This window comes from Lygodium microphyllum, chromosome 1 (assembly GCF_053477565.2).
Source record: "Lygodium microphyllum isolate KBCC chromosome 1, Lygodium_microphyllum_v1.1.10, whole genome shotgun sequence".
Taxonomy (NCBI): Eukaryota; Viridiplantae; Streptophyta; class Polypodiopsida; order Schizaeales; family Lygodiaceae; genus Lygodium; species Lygodium microphyllum.
This window is the reverse complement of record NC_141135.1, coordinates 109,450,425-109,469,403: the sequence shown is the minus strand read 5'-3', so window position 1 is coordinate 109,469,403 and position 18,979 is coordinate 109,450,425. Positions and strand designations below refer to the sequence as shown.

The 18,979-nt window shown below is 40.1% G+C and overlaps 1 pseudogene; it reads right to left on the bottom strand.

The window, feature by feature from the left end:
* LOC148041535 (putative glycosyltransferase STELLO1) overlaps window positions 1-16,592 on the bottom strand; it is an 87,924-nt pseudogene extending 71,332 nt beyond the window's left edge.
* Window positions 16,593-18,979: the final 2,387 nt, after the last annotated feature.

The following is an 18,979-nucleotide window of genomic DNA, read 5'->3' as shown; positions in this document are numbered from 1 at the left end:
GATATCATGAAGGTGGATCATGTAACGTGCCTGCTCCTCAAATTGCGGGACACATCTTAGCAGTCCATCGAGAGATATATCTAGAAGACGCCGCTCGGCACTCCCAAGGGGAATGACATGGGGTTTGCCAACTAGGGTCTCTCGAGTCTGCCCCGTAGTAAAACTTATCTGGCCATTCCCACTAGGATCGACCTGAAGTCCGGGTTCCTTGTAATCAGGTCTTCCTAACAGCCTTCTAGCATCGGTCTAAAATTGCTCCACTTTGCGCAAACACAACTGGGCCAAAGCAGACTCATACCGCACTTGGTTCAAAGAGAATGGGAAATGAGAGGGATGCATCGCTCGACCTCTCTGCCCATAGGGCATAGTCCCATTCCGGTCCCCTAAAACGGTATGTATCATGGTTCTAACCAACATTGTCTAAGGTCATCGTCCGACCTTTCCTAACATTCCTCATTAACATTTCCTTTTAGGAAAGCTCTCGACTAATCGAGACCACCCCTCCATAGAATAGACCCATTGGTCACATCCACCACACTTCCCTCGGGGGTTGTTTTAGTTAGCTAATTACGTACCACATTATGTTTGACACATAAAACCAACTTCCTTAATTAATCTCATTAATCACAGGTTCCTTTACGTAATTTAGGGCACTGACACAAAAACAAGATCAAACACTTCCTTAACTTATCTTCAGATTGTTAGAAATGCGGGATCTAGAGCATGACATAACCGAAAGCTATGGAGGATGGAAGGAGAAGTGTAGACTCATGATGGAATGAACACTGTTTGTTACACAAGTGAATTAGGTTCCAAGATTGAGACTTGGACTCATAAACACAATCTTGTGTATGTGGACAATGACATTGACACTTTACTGAAATGAAAAGAGTACTATCATTGCATTAAGAAAGGAAGCAAGTACAATGCTTTATAGGAAAGTAGAAAACTGCAGTAGGCACCATTGTGCATATGGGATAAGTTAGCCTGCATGTCCTTGACCCTGAGACTCCATACAAAGAGGCTGTTTGAGTGTGATTGCTGATTCTCAACACCCCTCCTCAATCACAACTAGGAAAGGCACAAAGTGTGTAGAGGCTGTAATGAGAACCACCTGCAAAGTGTGGGCATACCACAGACATGGCAAAAACACCAGAGGCTGTCGCAGAAAAAGCTAAGTGTGGGTACCATAAACATGGTGGACATCCAGAGGCTGTAACAGGGGCCTCACAAAGTGTATAGGGACTGTAATGCCAAGTTACATAAGGAGTTTACATAGCTTATGGCAGGAAGCATTAGGGCAAGGAAAAATACAAGGCTATTAAAACAGTCTATCAGAATTATGAGAGTACAAGGACTGATGAGTCTTGTCCTTCCGATCCTGGTGATCTTCATCTTCTTCTTCCTTTGCTTCATTTTCTTCTTCTTCTTTGACTGCGACTAGATAGGCCTTTTGGGATCTCTTTCTTGCGTGGCAGAACTTCTCGGTGTGTCCGGTCCTTTTGCAGAAGTCACAAAAGAGCTGATCTTTCTTGCCTTTGTACCTGTTGCCAACATATAATGCATGCTCATCTCTAGAGGTACTTGGTTCTTCTTTAGTTTTTAGCTTCTTTTCTTCTTCTAACAGTGATGCCTGGATATCAACAAGTTCAGGATTTGGCATGTTGATTAAAGTTGTTGATACGTTATTATATTCAAGAGGCAAGATCTTAAGTAGAACACCGATGCAAACATCTTCATCCATTTTAATGTTGATTCCTGCAAGTTGGGTTAGGAGTCCTTCCATGTAATTAAGATGTGTGGCAAGTGATGTGCTGGACTTCATTTCAAGCCTGAAGAATTCAATTAGGAGACCATACTTTGATGATTTAGATTGTGCACCGAACAGGGTGTCAAGTCTTTTCCATGTATCCTGTGAGGTCTCACAGTTATCCACGTGATGGATATAACAATCATCTAGCTCCAATTTGATAATGGCCTGGGCTCTGTCATCATTCTTTTGCCAAGTAGTTGCAAGGTCCGCGTCCCGCGGTTTCTTCTCTTTGCCATTTGTGATGGCCCAGAGACCCTTCTTCATCAGGATGAGCTTGATGCGGGTTTGCCAAGTGTGGAATCCGACTCCTTTGAATCGAGCATTTGGCGAGTCTTTGCCCATGTTAGATTTACGGGAACAGTAGCAAATCAACTTCAGACTTTATTAGATTTGAGCAACAGAAGAATTGATTGAGAGACACAAGTGCTAAAAAGCACTAACTGAGTGTCAATGAATACCAAATCTGCAAAAGTCTTTTACTCCAAGTGATCTTCCCCTTCTTGATTTGATGTTGATGCCTTCAGATCTGAGTGACAGTACTTTAACGAACTTCAGAGAGTATTGCTCAGTGATTAAAATCACTGTTGATAACTTCAGTGAGAGAAACAGTGAAAAATGTCAAGATTTTGAAGCTTTTGGCTATGGTGGAATTAGGGTTTCTGAGACAAGGGCCTGGTTTTTTGCTGATTGCAGGAGCTACAGTGCATCATTTTCAAAACTTTTTACATATCTAGGAAGCTTATGTCATGGGCTACCAAAGCCCCATGGAGATTGTCAACATCGTGGTCAGTATATAGCGCGCAAGTGCCGCGAACAGAATCGGCGCAGATCTGGACAGCGAGATCGAATTTGAGCAATGCTGGAGCTGTAGATCATCAATGTTGGTGTTTAAAGTGACAGGAAGCTGCGCCCTGAGCCAAGGAACATTTCTCCAGAAGAAATCGTGTTGAAATTATGCCTGATTGAAGAGTTATGGAAGCTCCAAGAAAGGTAGGTCCTGTCTGGCTATGGCAGACACAGAACAGAGATTGGGGATTTTCACAATGCTGAGCTCCAGATGGTCCAATGTCCTGGATTGATGTGATACAGGGAAGCTTTATGATTTGGGGAATACTTTTCAAGAAGGAAGCTCCAAGAGATTTGACCTGTGGAGTGAGATATAAGCAGTTCAATTTGACAGGGTGCTGCTGGCTATGGCTACCATGGAAGCTTCAGTGAGAGTAGAGTTGAGAAAAGAAGTCATACACTGACACTGATCTGGATGGAGGTTCAGAAGAATCAAGAGAGGCTGGAGAAGCAATGCCATGCCCAACTGGGCTCTGATACCATGTTAGAAATGCGGGATCTAGAGCATGACATAACCGGAAGCTATGGAGGATGGAAGGAGAAGTGTAGACTCATGATGGAATGGACACTGTTTGTTACACAAGTGAATTAGGTTCCAAGATTGAGACTTGGACTCATAAACACAATCTTGTGTATGTGGACAATGACATTGACACTTTACTGAAATGAAAAGAGTACTATCATTGCATTAAGAAAGGAAGCAAGTACAATGCTTTATAGGAAAGTAGGAAACTGCAGTAGGCACCATTGTGCATATGGGATAAGTTAGCCTGCATGTCCTTGACCCTGAGACTCCATACAAAGAGGCTGTTTGAGTGTGATTGCTGATTCTCAACATAGATTAATGTTTGTCTCTCGCCCATACAGGAGAATTAAGTGTTCCTTTCTGCCTCTGCAGAAAAATCCTTCCGTACCCCTGAAATAAAAACCCAAAGTTTTATCCTACCAAGACTCCGCCTTCTAACTAGTATCAAGGCCTTGAGATCCCATCTCAAGTCACATAGAACACTTGTGTAGGGTCCGAAGGCATTGGGATTTACAGCCAGAGCCCCCACTGGCACCCAAGCATCCTCCTACGCCAAGTAATTTCCACAGAGAGACTTCTCGCAGCGGATTCGGTCCACATTCCCAGTGCAGATTCATAACCCCCTTGGTTAGGGTTTGGCGGTTCGCGGGGGGTAGCTAGTGCCATCCTTCCTTAATTATCCCTTTAGGAAATCAACCACAATTGAAGCAACTAGCTTAATAACATTTACTAGGGAAAACATCCCTTTTGTTTCCATGGCAATCAGTCATCTTAGACCCGGCCATGCAATCATCAATCACAAACAACTTAGATTAGCATCCAAAACCACATCAAGCAATCACCTTGCTTATGATCCACCTATCCTTAGTAAGATTCTCTCCTCTTACCAACACAACCAGTCGACATTCACTTGGGGATACCCTTTTCAAACAACCAAGCATAACTTGGGTTAACAATCCATCTTCAACAAGATCAACCTTCATTAAAACCATTTCAATAGTTCCAAGCAACATGCTTAGCATAAATCAACTACCATAAAGTCCGCTCTCCCCCTTGGGTTAGGGCTTTGCAATGTCAATTTAACAAATTCCTTCTAGATCCTTTAATTGATCTAAGTGGTCTTCCCCTTGATCCTGATTTGATCAAGGCTAACATTGTCCTATTGTTTCAAACATAGACAAGTTTGGTGATTTGTACAACATTCTTGTTAAGGTGAAGTTCCTTTCCTGAATACCCTCAGCATTCTTCCTTAGGTAGATTGCAACCCGCAAGATCCAATACCTTAGGAATTGGGGTTTTCCCTAAGTTTGTCTTTGCTTGTAAGGAACAAGAATCTACATAGTTGAATGCCAATTCAACTCATGCTTTTCGAGTTATGGACTGGTACTCCGCCCTTTCCAATGACCTTAGCATCGACTAGGTCTTCATAGGAATTTTTCCCTAGATAGTTTGCATATCTAACTCCTAAATGTTGTTGTGCATTGAGTCCACTAGGACATCCTTGCCCTAGTATGTAAGTCTCCTCTTCGTGGAAGAACGGGAGAATTTTTCCATCCCAAGTTCTAATGCATTTAAACTATCTTTTTGAACTTATAATTTACCATAAATCCCAGGTCTTAGAAAAACCTGATTTTGATCTGCAAGAGTTGAGACATTAACAGTTCCACTTGATTCGGTCGGCTTATTTTCCCTTTTCGCAGCTCCCACTTTCGTACTTCGATCACGTCGAACGAGCTCTCGTCCTCCTTCCTCAAAGAGCAAACCTTTCAAGAAACTCCATAGCTTTGCTAGGAATTCGACAACCCTCAATTTGAAGGGAATAGTGGCAATGATCCTGCGGTTTAAGTGAGGGGGCAAGATGAGTAGGAACAAGGCTTAAGCAGGGGGACCTTAGAAGGTTCTAGAACCTTCTCTTTCTCCTCAGTGTCACTTAAATTACGGCTAGCATAATAAAGCGAGTGATCGATATTATTATCATTTGCTTAACATAGGACCACTCCCACTGTATCCATAGAAGCATCAACATGAATATGAAACTCTTTAGACGAATCAGGTGAGACCAAAATTGGTCCTTCAACCAACTTAGCTTTTAATTTCTCAAATGTAGCTTAGCACTCAACCCCAATCATAAAGTTGATTCTTCTAAGCAAGGCAATTAAAGGTGCAACAACTCTGCTATAAATGACTCAATAAAATGCCTATAGAAATTTAAATGACCAAGAAACCCTGGTAATTGCTTCAAATTTTGTGGTGCATGTAAATCAATTATTTTTGGTAAATTTTTATGTATCCATTGCAATACCATCACTTGAAACAATGTGGCCTAGTAATATGCCCCATGATACTCCAAAAACACACTTCTTTGGATTTAAAGAAACTCATGTGCTCTCACAATGTTGGAATACTTCCTCCAATCAATCAGCCATATTTTCTTCATCACCATGCACACACAAGTCATCTAAGAAAACTTCCATCTACTTAATCAAAAATTCTTGAAAAATTGCCATCCTTGCTCTCTGATAAGTAGCTATAGTACATTACACAAACCAAATGGCATTACCTTATAGGCAAAAGTCCCCCATTTTGTAGTGAAAGTAGTTTTGGGCTGATCTTCAAGGTTGATTAGAATTTTATTATAGCCATTAAACCCATCCATAAAATAATATAATTGGTGTCTTGCCACCTAATCTAATAATTGATCAGAGAATAGCAATAGAAAATGATCTTTACGAGCGTGCTTATTCAATGCGTGATAATCCACACATATACTGATTTTATTAGAGTTCTTTTAGGAACAATGACTATAGGTGAAACCCAATCACTATATGCCACACCAGATAGATAAAACCCACATCTAATAATTTAGTAATTTTGAGCATGCACTTTGTGTGCATAGTTAGGATTTGTGTGCCGTTGATGCTAGCATATAGGTCTAACACCAGGTTCAATATCAATATAATGTTGGCACGATTCATGTCTCATACCTTTCAAATCCGCATAGCTCCAACCAAACACACAATAATATTTCTTAAAAACATTCTGTAATTTCTCCAAAGCAACACCTTGCAAGACCACCCAATAACAAAAACTTATTAGGTGCCACTTCAAAATGGGTTGTTTCAATTTCAAAATTACACAAGATATGCTATCTGAACCCTGTTAGGTTTGATAATTGGTATCACAATAGATTTCTTCATAGGTACATGAGTTAGCCGATTACTCACTCCCATAGGTTGTCCATCATTATTTTTAGATAATAAATCTTGAGACACAGGTTTGAAAGACACTTGATACACAACTAATGCCGTGGAAGACTCTTCTAATTGTGAGAACTCAGTAATCTCAACTATATAATGATCTAACACATCTTGCTTCCTCATGGACACTTGCTTGTCCTTTAAACAATATTGTGCACCTGTATATTTATTTTTACTTTGGTCATGCAAATTCTAACGATAACTTTGTAGAATCTAATTATGATGCTCAAGACATTATTGATCTTCGTAAGCCCACCTCCATTTCTTCCGTTTCGGTTTTAGTATCAACAAATGAAGATTTTCATTTGCTTCACCTTGTATGTGACAACCTAAATAGTGAATAATCCTTTTAAGCTCTATGAAATTGGTTGGAGCGACTAGTTCATGCCATAAAAGATGTGGTTCAATCCCATCACCATAAATTGTAAAATCCATGACCTTTTTAGTAGGATGTGGTAAAATCCTTTTTATACCACACTCTCCACTCAGACATGCAGATAAACTTCCCATCCTCGATCATAAAGACACTCCTAGATTGAGGTCATTTATTTAATGAAATTGATGATAAAGCCAAGGGACATTTGTAGCCCCCTGCCCCCTATTAGTGGGTACCATGACTCTTTCATGTTTTAATGTTGAATTCGTTCCTCCTTGCAAAGCACTGATCATTGCAGCCTGCATAACTAATTGATCCATCAATTGTGATTATACTTGTTCCATGTTCCGTTTCTCTTGTAATATATGCTTGGAAAAATTCTTAGTTTGGAACACAATATCTTCTAAATGATTCATCTCCTCATCGTAGTATAATTGTAAGGATTGAACCAACTTTTTGTTCTTTAATGCTTCACGCTCTGCAGCACCTTTATCTATTTGTAGTTAAGTGATTTTATTTAGCAATGGTTGAATGAGATCACTATCATCTACAACTTCATCTATATTATATAAAATTTCATGCTCTAGCACATCCACTAAACGAGACACAATTCTTTGGGGCATCCCAACTACTTGATGATGATGACTAAATTCATCTTTCCATTTTTCTTCCCAATCAATCATTGTAGTGAAACATGAAACAACTTCACCATTTGAAGGATCATCATTATCTTCTTTACAAGAGAAGGACTGGAAAGACCTACAGCTCCTACTATGAGATTCTCATATTCTCTCTCTCCAATAATAGAAGTAAAGTCGTTGAATGGACAAAGGTAATTGATCAAACTCAAATAGAATATCATCTCTCTGCATAAAATCAAAAGTATCAAGTGAATCCTCTATCATCATTTCATTAGATGGGGCCTAACGTATCTCATACGAAAATCAAAGCAAACATCTATCAATTTGAAAATACATTACTTACGACTGGAACCGCAATTGGATAGACAGTGATGCCTTTGCTCGAAGCCTTGTTGCTAGTTGCAGGATTGTCATCCACACGCAACATTCTTCGCTTGGAGGTCATCGTCCGCAGGTAGACTCAAGAGATTAAGAAGGTAGAATAGATTCAAGATGGGAGCTCGTAAGAGAAGATGGTTAAGTCGAGGATTGAGATAGAGGGAATTGAGCTAATTCTCTCCCTTGCAGCCTCTCGAGGTGACTCTTCTCTCTCTCTCTCTCTCTCTCTCAAGCTCTTCCTCACAATCTCCTTGGAGGGGTATCCTTCTCTCTACCTCTCTCTTGCAGCCTCTCGGGGTCTCCTTATGCTTGTATATACCTCTCCCATGCCTCATATTTATAGTGAATTAGAGAAGAGGGCTTGTGGTTGAGAAGTGGAGCTCTTTGTGGAGGGGGATCTTGGAAAGATCAGTGATCTGATGCTCAGATCATAAATCTGATGGTTCCATTGGCTCTGAAAGGGGGATAAAACTCCAAGACACTTGGTTAGAAAGCTCTTAGTTCACTCCTTCTTTTCTATGTTCAAAGTGTTGTCCACTGCCTGTGTACTGCAATCGCGGTGCGCGCGATTTTGCAAATCCTCTCTTTATTTTTTTCTTTTTATAAAATCTCCAAACTAACTAAAATATCACTTGTCTTTTCTTTTAAATGACATCCAGTTCTAAAAATCTCCATATCTTTCTTTAGGATAATATCTAAAATCTTGTCTCCTCTATTTCATTTTGGAATTATTCTTATTTTATCACAACTCAGGAATTAAACCCAAAGAAGAAATCTTGAAAATTATCATGCTCTTGCATTTCATTAACAATTGACCTTGAATGATCTCTCACTAAGCTTTGAGCATCAAGGCGAGAAATTTCCCATCCATCTTCCGCATTTCCCTCATCCACAGAAACTTTCAATAAATTAGATAAAGCACTATTAGAAGTAGTCAACCAATTGGCTATATCACTATCATTGTCATCTTCCAAAGAGTAGTGCACAAAATATTCCCCCATTCCTAAAGGTTTTGCGACATTCTTTTGTTGCACCATATTGACTATTGTCTTGTCTCCATCTAATGAGGCTCGATGACACAAATCCCTATACAACCATGCATAATTTTTCTCAATCTCCGAACTCTCATGTAATTCCTCCTCAGTTATAGAGGTATCAATGTGCTTTCCTCCATTGGTTCATGCAAAAAATCTCGCTACAACTCTCAATTACACCCAATCATGCTTGAGTCCTATTGTAATAATATCTTTGTGCCAGTTTTGGTCGCATCAAGACTGCAACAGCCAAGGTCTACACAAAAGAATTGGATAAGAAGTAGCTCCTTGAATAGGTCGCACTACTAAGAAATTAATGATAAAATCAAACCCCGCAATCACAGTTGGAATTTAACGTAAGGGACCTAAAGGTGTCACTTTTCATTGATCGGCTAAACGTAGGACAATACTTGTAATCTCATTCTTATCGTTCAACCCTAATTTAAGCATTGTTTCCTTTGTCATTAAATTCATTGCTTCTCCACAATTCAACTGAGTCCCAAATATCATGTGCTTCATCACCTCTATGTCTACAACTGGAGCCCCTGGATCCGAAAATAGATCCACAACTCTTACGGAATGAACACCTATATTTATATTATCACCTCTTGTAGTTGGCAAGATAGTCGTAGGATTGCTCCTTTTAGCTCTTCATTGTACTAATCTACGATATGCCTCTCTTCTACAAGTAGGAGCAATTTCAAGTAATTTTCTCAAATTAATAGACAAGTTTAAACTTTCCAATTCATCCCATACATCAAAAGATTTTCCTCTATCCTTGTCATTATCTTTAGCTACTTTCGATCCTCTCAATCTTTGAGGAAATGGAGCCACTCCCTTTGTAATCTTTGGAGAACTTAAAGGAATGGGAAAAACAAGCTGATCTTCTGAATTAGGTGGCAAAATTGTAGCTTCTTTTTCTATATTATGATCTTCAGAGTGTTTTGGTAAAGGTGTCTCCTATTTTCAAGTCTTGGTCTTGGTACTAATAGTTTCATTTAGCCCTAAACCCTATTCCTTCTCTAAATAAATCATTGGATTTGATTGTGAATGCATGATTTCCCTAATCATTACATCAGAATTAAAAGTGACTCATTTTTTTGTAAAAACATGGATCTAGAACATGGCTTGAGGCGAAAGCTATGGAGGTTGGAAGAGAAAGAGTGAGTTCATGAAGACACTGACATGACTGATGACTGTTACACAAGTGAATTAGGTTCCAAGATATAAGCTTGGACTCATAAACACAATCTTGTGTATAGACTGACAATGACATAGAGACTTTACTAAAGGACAAAAGTACTATGACATTGCATTAGAAAAGAGAGCAAGTACAATGCTTTATAAGAACTAGATGGTAGTACTTTTCCTACTGTGCTTATGGGATTCTAGTCCTGAGCCCATGCTCCATACAAAGAGGCTAAGTAGGTGTGATTGTAGAAATCTCAACATTTTTCTTGATCGGTCTCACCTCCAAGTCATCTATGATTTCTACTAAGTTTGTTGTTGAATCAACAATGCCTTTACCCTTTTCTTGGCTTTGTGAAGATGTACTTCCTCTTGGAAAATCCTTTTCATAATGACCCTCACGGCCACACTTGGCACACAAAGGGACATAATCCTTTCTCTTCTGCTCATTTGGGTAAAATCTAGCCACGTGTCCAGGTTGCTCACATCTCCAAAAAACTACACTTGTTCCTGTGTTATTATTCCTTTTGAAATTAGGATTTCTATACTATGAGGGCCTCCTCTCATTCCCTAAATATCCACTCTGTCCTTGATTCCTTGGCACATGAGGTGTCCCCTGGATCGGCATGCCTCTTGGCATAAACAAACTATTAGGAGGTCCTATCGGATAAGTCACATTTTGACTATCCATATAATTATAAGTTGTTTGCATTTGGGCTACTTGCTGACATAGATGAGTTTGCTTAACCCATCATTAATCCTCCACATGATTGTTTCTCAAACAATACCCACAAAACAAACTTCTCGGTTGATCAAGAACCACTCTACTTGGTGTGGGGCACTCTATTGCTAAATGACCAAAACCATGACATTTTCCACACCATGTATTGGACCTTGGTGGTGTGGAATTCCTTTGTCTAGATATTGGAGTTGGTCTCATTGCACTAGCAGGCTAGCTAACATTATAAACGCTCTTCATATTGGGGTTTACCTCAGCCAAAATATCTTTCCTCAAAGCTGCCAAGGATTTGGCTATCAGTTCATCACCTTAAGCTCATCCAAACTCCTTACTATAGATGCAGTAATAACTGTTGAAGGTGGTGGATAAATAGCAGAACCATATACGGATTTAATCCTGAGTATGGAATTGATGATGGTGCTATGCCTACATTCATCATGTTAGTAGCCTAAGGAGTTAACAGAGCTTCTACATATGGAGTACTAGCTGTCATGGGTGGGGACATACTTGAGGGAACTAATCCCGGGATACTATATAACCCCTTCCTCCTTAATTGTCCTAATTATACTTCCTCCCACCATCATGCTTCTATATTTGCATCTACTAGATTAGCTGGCTACTTAAGGCTTACATGTTTCCTCACTGTTTCCTACAATCCTTCAATAAATTTCCGTTTTTGCATATCCTCTAAGGGAGCATCTTTTCCTAGCTTCCTAATTAGTGTCTCCATCTTCTCAATATAATGTTCCACAGTTTCTCCTATGTTCTATGCTAAATAGTCAAATTCCAATCCTGAACGGTCTTGGAACCCTTGCCACCTAAACTAAGTTAAAAATGCCTCTCTTAATACTATATAAGTCACCCTTGTGGCAACAGGAAGTTTCCCATACCACAAAGTTGCTTCATCCTTCAAAGTGGTTGGAAATATATGAAGTTTTTGATCATCATCAATGATCTCATTTGCTATACATGTGACTTAAAACCATTGGACATGCATATCAGGATCATCATCTCAATGACCAGAGTAATGTGTAAACTCAGTAAGTCGCACAAGGGCTCTCACAGTCATATATAATGCTCTTAGTACTTCCTACCATTGTTGGTACCACTCGTTCCCTTGGAGCTTCCTGCTTGCCTCTCCCAATTTAATCTAGGTAAGTCCCTATAGAAGACATCTCTCCAGTGGCTTTTCTGGTTTCTAATGACAAATCCAGCCCACCTTGCAAGGTATTTTGCAATTCGGCATTCAATAGTTCTAATTACTCCACTATTCGCTCAGTTTTCTTTTCCAATCTTCTTCTAGCTCTCTCTTCTATTGAAGATTCAGAGGGCGAGATAGACAAAGACATAGAGCTGTAATAGAGAGTAGTGAACTCTCTTGTTTTGTTCTTCTCATTCTTCCATAATGCTTACTAAATTCTAATCACACATAAGTGATAAACACACTAGGTCACTAATTGACCATACCACTAACTATGGTTGAGTTTGACCGACTTAGTTATTACAACACACATGTAGAGTGAAAGCTAAGATGAAAACTGTCAAGATAAGGTCGGTCAAGTTGGTGATACTGATCACAAGCTTGATTCTCAACACTCCCCCTCAAGATCAAACTAACTATTGTACTCTAAGTAGCTCCCCGAAATACACAAACTTCTCTTTATCAAGTGATTTGGTAAAGATATCTACTACCTGGTCTTCTGTTTTCACATGGAATAGATCAATATTTCCAGCAAGAACCATCTCCCTGATAAAATGATAATGAACTTCTATGTGTTTGGATCTAGCATGATAGACGGGGTTGCTAACCAACATCACACTACTGAGATTGTCACAATGCAATGTGACCTTCCTATCTAATTGTATATCCAAGTCATGTAGCAGTTTGATAAGCCAAATTGCTTCACATGCCGCTAAGGTTCCACTCCTATATTCTACCTTTGTACTAGATAAAGCTAGATAAAGCAATGGTCAATTGCTTCTTACTACTCTAGCTGATTATACTGTTCCCCAAATTGAAAGCATAACCCACTGATTGACCTCTTGTCATAGAGACAACCAGCTCAATCAGCATCCGTATAACCTATCATGTCGAATGATTTCCCATGCTCATAAAATGGCCCATAATCAACAATACCTTTCACGTACCGCATAATCCTCCTAACTGCATCTAAGTGTGGCTTACAAGGTTTTTTGCATAAATTGGCTAATCATCCCCACTGCATAACTCAAGTCAGGATGGGTAATAGTAAGGTGAAACATGTTGAGAAACATGGATCTAGAGCTAGTTAGCTATGATGGATGCAAATCAAACACACGATACATTATCAAAATGAGAGATTGTAACTCAAGTGAATTAGGTTCCAAGATAGATTAGCTTGGGCTCATAAAGATGGTCTTGAGTAACTCAAACTGATAGTTCCATTGCAGTGAAATGAGTGTCAAGTACATGCTTATATAGCTTTTTGGATAGTACTGCTCTTCCTCATTGTGAATATGGGATTTTGAATGTCTCATCCTAGAGCATACATCTGGCCTCTATGGCCAAGCATCATTTGCTATTCTCAACACCCCCTTCAAATGATGAGTTCCTACACCTACTATCATTTGCCCCCCCTACATGTGAACATGAATCAGGAGACTAGTTCTTTGGCAGCCTTAGTCAGGTCAAGCTTGAAAATTTACATTTTCCGTAGGGTTTGTTACATCCACTATGGGAAATTTTTTGCAATACATTTTTTTTATTTGCAGCAGTGAAAACATAAATCTTATTCATCTTTGTTATGTTTCTTTAGCACCCTTCAATCTTTTGGTTCATCTTCTTGGTCTTCAGGCTCTTTTCCTTTGTTGCGCTCTTTATCCCTTTTGTTGATGCATAGTATGTGCATTTTTCTCCAGTTTTCTTGACAGAATATTTCTTCTCAATGTGATAGATATAATTTGGTACATTGCTTTGACATGGTAGATTCTTTTTGACATACATGACTTGTTGATCCATTACATAGGTCTTGAAATACATAAGATTGATTTTTGGCTTATTGGCTATATAGCTTGTCATTACATTGATGTTGGATCTTCTTTCAAAACCACATACTTTCTTAAGGTGATTACATAAATCAGTTTGAGGAAAAGGATAGAGTGAATAGGGCTGCTTGGACCTCTTTTGAGAGTAATAATGTGAACACACATTAAAAGAATTAGCTTGAGTGTGAAAAGAGAGATTGAGTTAGGTCTTTTTTTCAACCTCAAGCCTTAAACTTTAGGAAAACATAGGAAAAAAAATTAGAATAGAGAGAATATCGAGCTACAGAGGCAGTGAGCTGATTCGGGCTGCATACCTCCTCTTGTAGCAGAATCAGAAGCTGCCGCTTCCAACTCACAAAGCCCTTGTCTTCTTCCACGCTCACCTATCTCAAATGCTCCAGGTTGCACTTGTTACTGACAAGTATAGTTATCACGCTCATGTCTAAGTGGAGCCGAAGTTCTTCCAACCATCTCTGAATGCTCTCAAATGTGATCTTCATGGTTATGTCATAGATGAGGAGAGCTCCGATGGATCCCTTGTAGTACACCGAGGTCACGGCCCAGAAACGCTCCTCACCCACCGTGTCCCAGATTTGAGCCTTGATCTTCTTGCCGTCGATGATGAGGCTCTGCAACGACTGAAACTCGATGCTTCTCTATCTATTACACCCATTTCTTCTTTCTCTTCTCTATCAAACCAAAAAGCATACCCTTTCCTTTTTCTTCAAAGCAAAGCCCTACTTGCAATTGAAAGCAAGCCCTCAGCTTGGCCTTAAGCAAGTCCCTCTTCTTCTTCTTCCAAATGACAACTTCTAAAATGAGAAATGAACCTTAATACCTCTAATGTGAACTCCAACCTGAGCTTCTTAAGCAACACTGCATCACCTTCCTTCTTGAGCTTCTTCACCTCATACAAAACACTGGATGTTGGCTTGAAAAATTGGAATAGAGACAGGTGTGTACAAGGAGAAGAACGAGATGGAAAGGGTTTAGAATATGCAAGGAAGAAGGGAATGTTAGGAAGCTATACTCACTAGCTATCTAGCTCAGGCATGGCTCTGATACCATGTTGAGAAACACGGATCTAGAGCTAGTTAGCTATGGTGGATGCAAATCAAACATATGATACATTATCAAAATGAGAGATTGTAACTCAAGTGAATTAGGTTCCAATATAGATTAGCTTGGACTCATAAAGACACTCTTGCGTAACTCAAATTAATAGTTCCATTTCATTGAAATGAGTGTCAAGTACATGCTTATATAGAATTTTGGATAGTACCGCTCTTCCTCATTGTGCATATGGGATTCTAAACATCTCATCCTAGAGCATACATCATTTTTCTATCTTCTAGCCTCTTCAAGGCATAGATTTAGTCTGTATGGACATACAACTGACCTCTATGGCCAATCATCATTTGCTATATTCAACAAATCAAGCTACCCACCATCTATTTGTACATAGTGGCATTCTCGATCTCAGCCCCAACATCAACTGCAAGTTTGACATTCTGATCCAATGGTGTTTCCATGGCTTTACACTCCATCATGCCATATTTCAACAACATATCATGAGCATACTATTTTTGTAATAGCAATATACCTTGAGGTGTAGACACAACCTCAATCCCAAGAAAGTACTTTAGCTCACCAAGATCCTTGACTTTGAATTCAATCTGTAGCATTACTTTAATTTCAGCAATCCCATGATCATCATCTCAAGTGACTATCAAATCATCGACATAAACCACCATAAAAACATAACCATGCTTTGTCTTCTTTGTAAACTAGTTATGATCTACATGACTTATTTGAAAACCAAGCTATTGCAAATACGTGCTTATGCGAGCATTCCATGCTCTTACTACTTGTCTCAACCCATACAAGGCCTTTTTAAGCTTACACACATATGTCGGATAATCAAAGTGTGCATAACCCTCAAGCTACTCCATATACACCTCTTCAAGCAAGTCACCATTCAAGAATTCATTTTTTACATCCATCTGCCATGATTTCTAGCCCTTAGAAGCTGTTAATGCAATAATTGTTATCACCATTGCCATCTTGGCAACCAAGCTGAAAGTCTCCTTATAATCTAGGCTGTATTGTTGTGCATATCCCTTTGCAACCAGCTGGGCTTTATACCTTTCCAACGAATCATCTGACTTACATTTCACTTTATAAACCCAATGGGTACTTTGCCTTTAGGCCAATGGACCAATTCCCATGTCTCATTTTTAGCCAATGATGTGTATTCCTCATCCATGGTAACACACCAATTCTCATCTATAATTGCCTTATTGAACTTCATAGGTTCTCTGTAGCCTGACACTTTAGTCATATATGCATAATGTCTAGCTGAATACCCACTGTATGTCAGTTTGTCAACTGGTTTTTTGACCCTTTCAGACCTCCTCAACTGTACTGCACTCTAGGCTTGCCTCTCATGAGGCAGCACATACCTGCTTTGCCTCGCACCATGCGTCATAACTGATGGTATGCCTAATTCACTTTCAAGATTGTCACTACCAGGTGACTCATATCCAATTGTAAGCGGGTCAATCACATTGTCAAACATATTTTCTTTTTCTTTATCCAATCTCCCCTTCACTGGCATATCCGTGTCACTGGATGCAGTAGTGCGACTGCAGAGTTGTCTTGTCCAAGGACTAACCATAAATGAACCATCACCTATTGGGCCACTCATAGATTCACTAGCTTGAGGATAATTTTCAGCATAAGTAGGGCTGGCTACTCCATTAAAGACCATTGCATTCAGATTACCATACCATGAGATTAGCTCATCAAAAACTACATCCCTGCTGATCAGGTTTCCCGAGTGGATGGATTATAGCATTTGTAAGCCTTTATCTCATGTGCATAGCCAAGAAAAACACTTTTGACAACCTCCTTCGGGTACTTCTTTCTCTTTTCATCAAGCACATGTATGTAGGGAATGCAGCCAAATACTTTTAGGTGACTAATGTTGGGCTTGTGCCCATACAATTTCTCATACGTAGTCAAATCATGAATCCCAGCTGTAGGTGTTCAGTTCAACACATAAACTACAATAACCACTGCTTTAGCCCAATAAGCATATGGAAAATTATTTTCATTAAGCATTGCCCTGGTAGCTTCCATAAGCACCTAATTTTTCCTCTCTACCACACCGTTCTACTGAGGTGTGTAACTGCATGTGAGCTGCCTTTTTATGCCATATTTAGCAAGGTACTTGTCAAACTCTTTGGATACATATTCTCCACCTCCATCAAAACTCAAACATGAGATATAACACCCAAGTTAATTTTTAGCATGCTTCTTAAAGTCCTTAAAGACATCAAGCACCTCATCCTTGTGCTTCAAAATATATAGCCATGTTTATCGACTAAAATCATCAATGAAGGATACATAATACCTAGCACCACCAAAAGACACTGTAGAGGCCAGCTCACACTCAACGGCCAAGACCCACTGACCACTTTTTCCTTCAAATGTTTCAAGCGAGCACTAATGGATACTTCTCACATAGTCGACGCGCTATCCCTCTCTACGAGAGTAGTGAGCTTACCTTGATGCCTGATTGAATTACTTCCTCTCTCGAGCACTCGGATAGCTCCATGATTCATGATGCAAGATCAAGCATCCTCAAGCCTCTTCCTCCAAGCTCCATCCTCCATAGCCACGCACAAGACAAGAAAAGAGAAGAAGAAGAGAGGAGATGGTGAAGGGCTTCACCTTCGAGATCCCTCACCCTCACACACTCACTCCCTCACTCACCCACACTCCCTTCCTCAAGCACTCACAAGCAAGCAAGCAAGAGAAGAGAAGGAGAGAAGCACAAGATTCCACTTTACCACACACCAAAGAATGAGCTCTCATTCACTTTTTGAACTTTATATACATGCCCTAAATTCCCATGGGCACCTATCCCCCTTTTTTACATGGCTGACCATTGTGGCAAGGTCCTTTTTTCCATTCTCTTCTCCTTGGCCTATTTCTTTAGTTTACGCCCATCTATCATTTTACAATTTGCACAGGAGGGAGCCTAGCGGAGCTCTTTTACAAAAATTTTGGGGTGCCTTTTACTTAAAAATCAAATTTCGCCTTTAGCTTGATTTTAGAGGCTATCCTTGCGCTTTTGCTTGTTCTTTGTCCTGCTTCTTTCATTGCCTTTGTATTTGACATCTTTTTCTTCCATCTCGAGTTGGGGTTAACATTACCCCCCACCTAGTATAGTGCCAGTCCCATGGCATTGATGTGGAGTGGTAGGAAGGAGGAATGGGTGTAGCCGTGGTGGCTTTTTTGAGTGTGTAGACAAGGCCTTGCGGGGGTTTGGTCATGAGGGGATTTGTCATTTGAAATTCAATATTGTGTTGAACAGATCCTTGCGTGGAGAGAGGTTGATGGATGGATCCATCTTTGAAATTGAATGTGGTGCTGGATGGATCCATCATTTGGCCCTCTGTGGTTGCCTTCTCCTACATTGTTCCAAATGAGCTTGTTCATTCACTGTTTGACTGAGTTGCCTATGTCTGCCTTGTTTACCTCATGGTGACATTGTCTCATGAAATGACCCCGTTCTCAAGCGAGTGCTGGCTCTAGGACACTTGCGATTTTGAGCTCGTGAAGGTTTGATGAGAAAGGGTGAACTTGTGAGTCGATGTTGATGAGGTCTCAGGGGAATTGGTCTTGGGAAGAATTGGATCACCCGGTTAAGGTGGTGTAGACCTGGAGCGCATTGCATGGATGATGGGGCCTCCGAAGCTAGTGGTTGGGGCCTTTGTGTGTACCTAAAAAGAAAATAAGGTGCACTACTTGGGGGTGTACTTGGTTTGCCATGTGGTGCATTGTGTTTCTGCAAGTGGAATAGAGAGTTAGACCAAAGCCTAGGGTTGTCCCCTAGTTGAGGACCTAGTGTGTGCATAAGGAGGTGCGGTGCGTGTAACTTAGGGTGATAAGTCTAACCATAGGCGAGTGTTACCTCCCTAGGTATGTTGATGGGACCTCAAATGTGCCGGCACTGGCTATGACAGACAAACACACCAACATGGCCTCGCGGACCAGAAGTATCTATCTGCTGCTAAAGGACGAACTGTCCTAAAGCCCAACCTATGCATTTATAGTTTTGTAGTCCAACGTTTCCCTTTCTCTAAACTC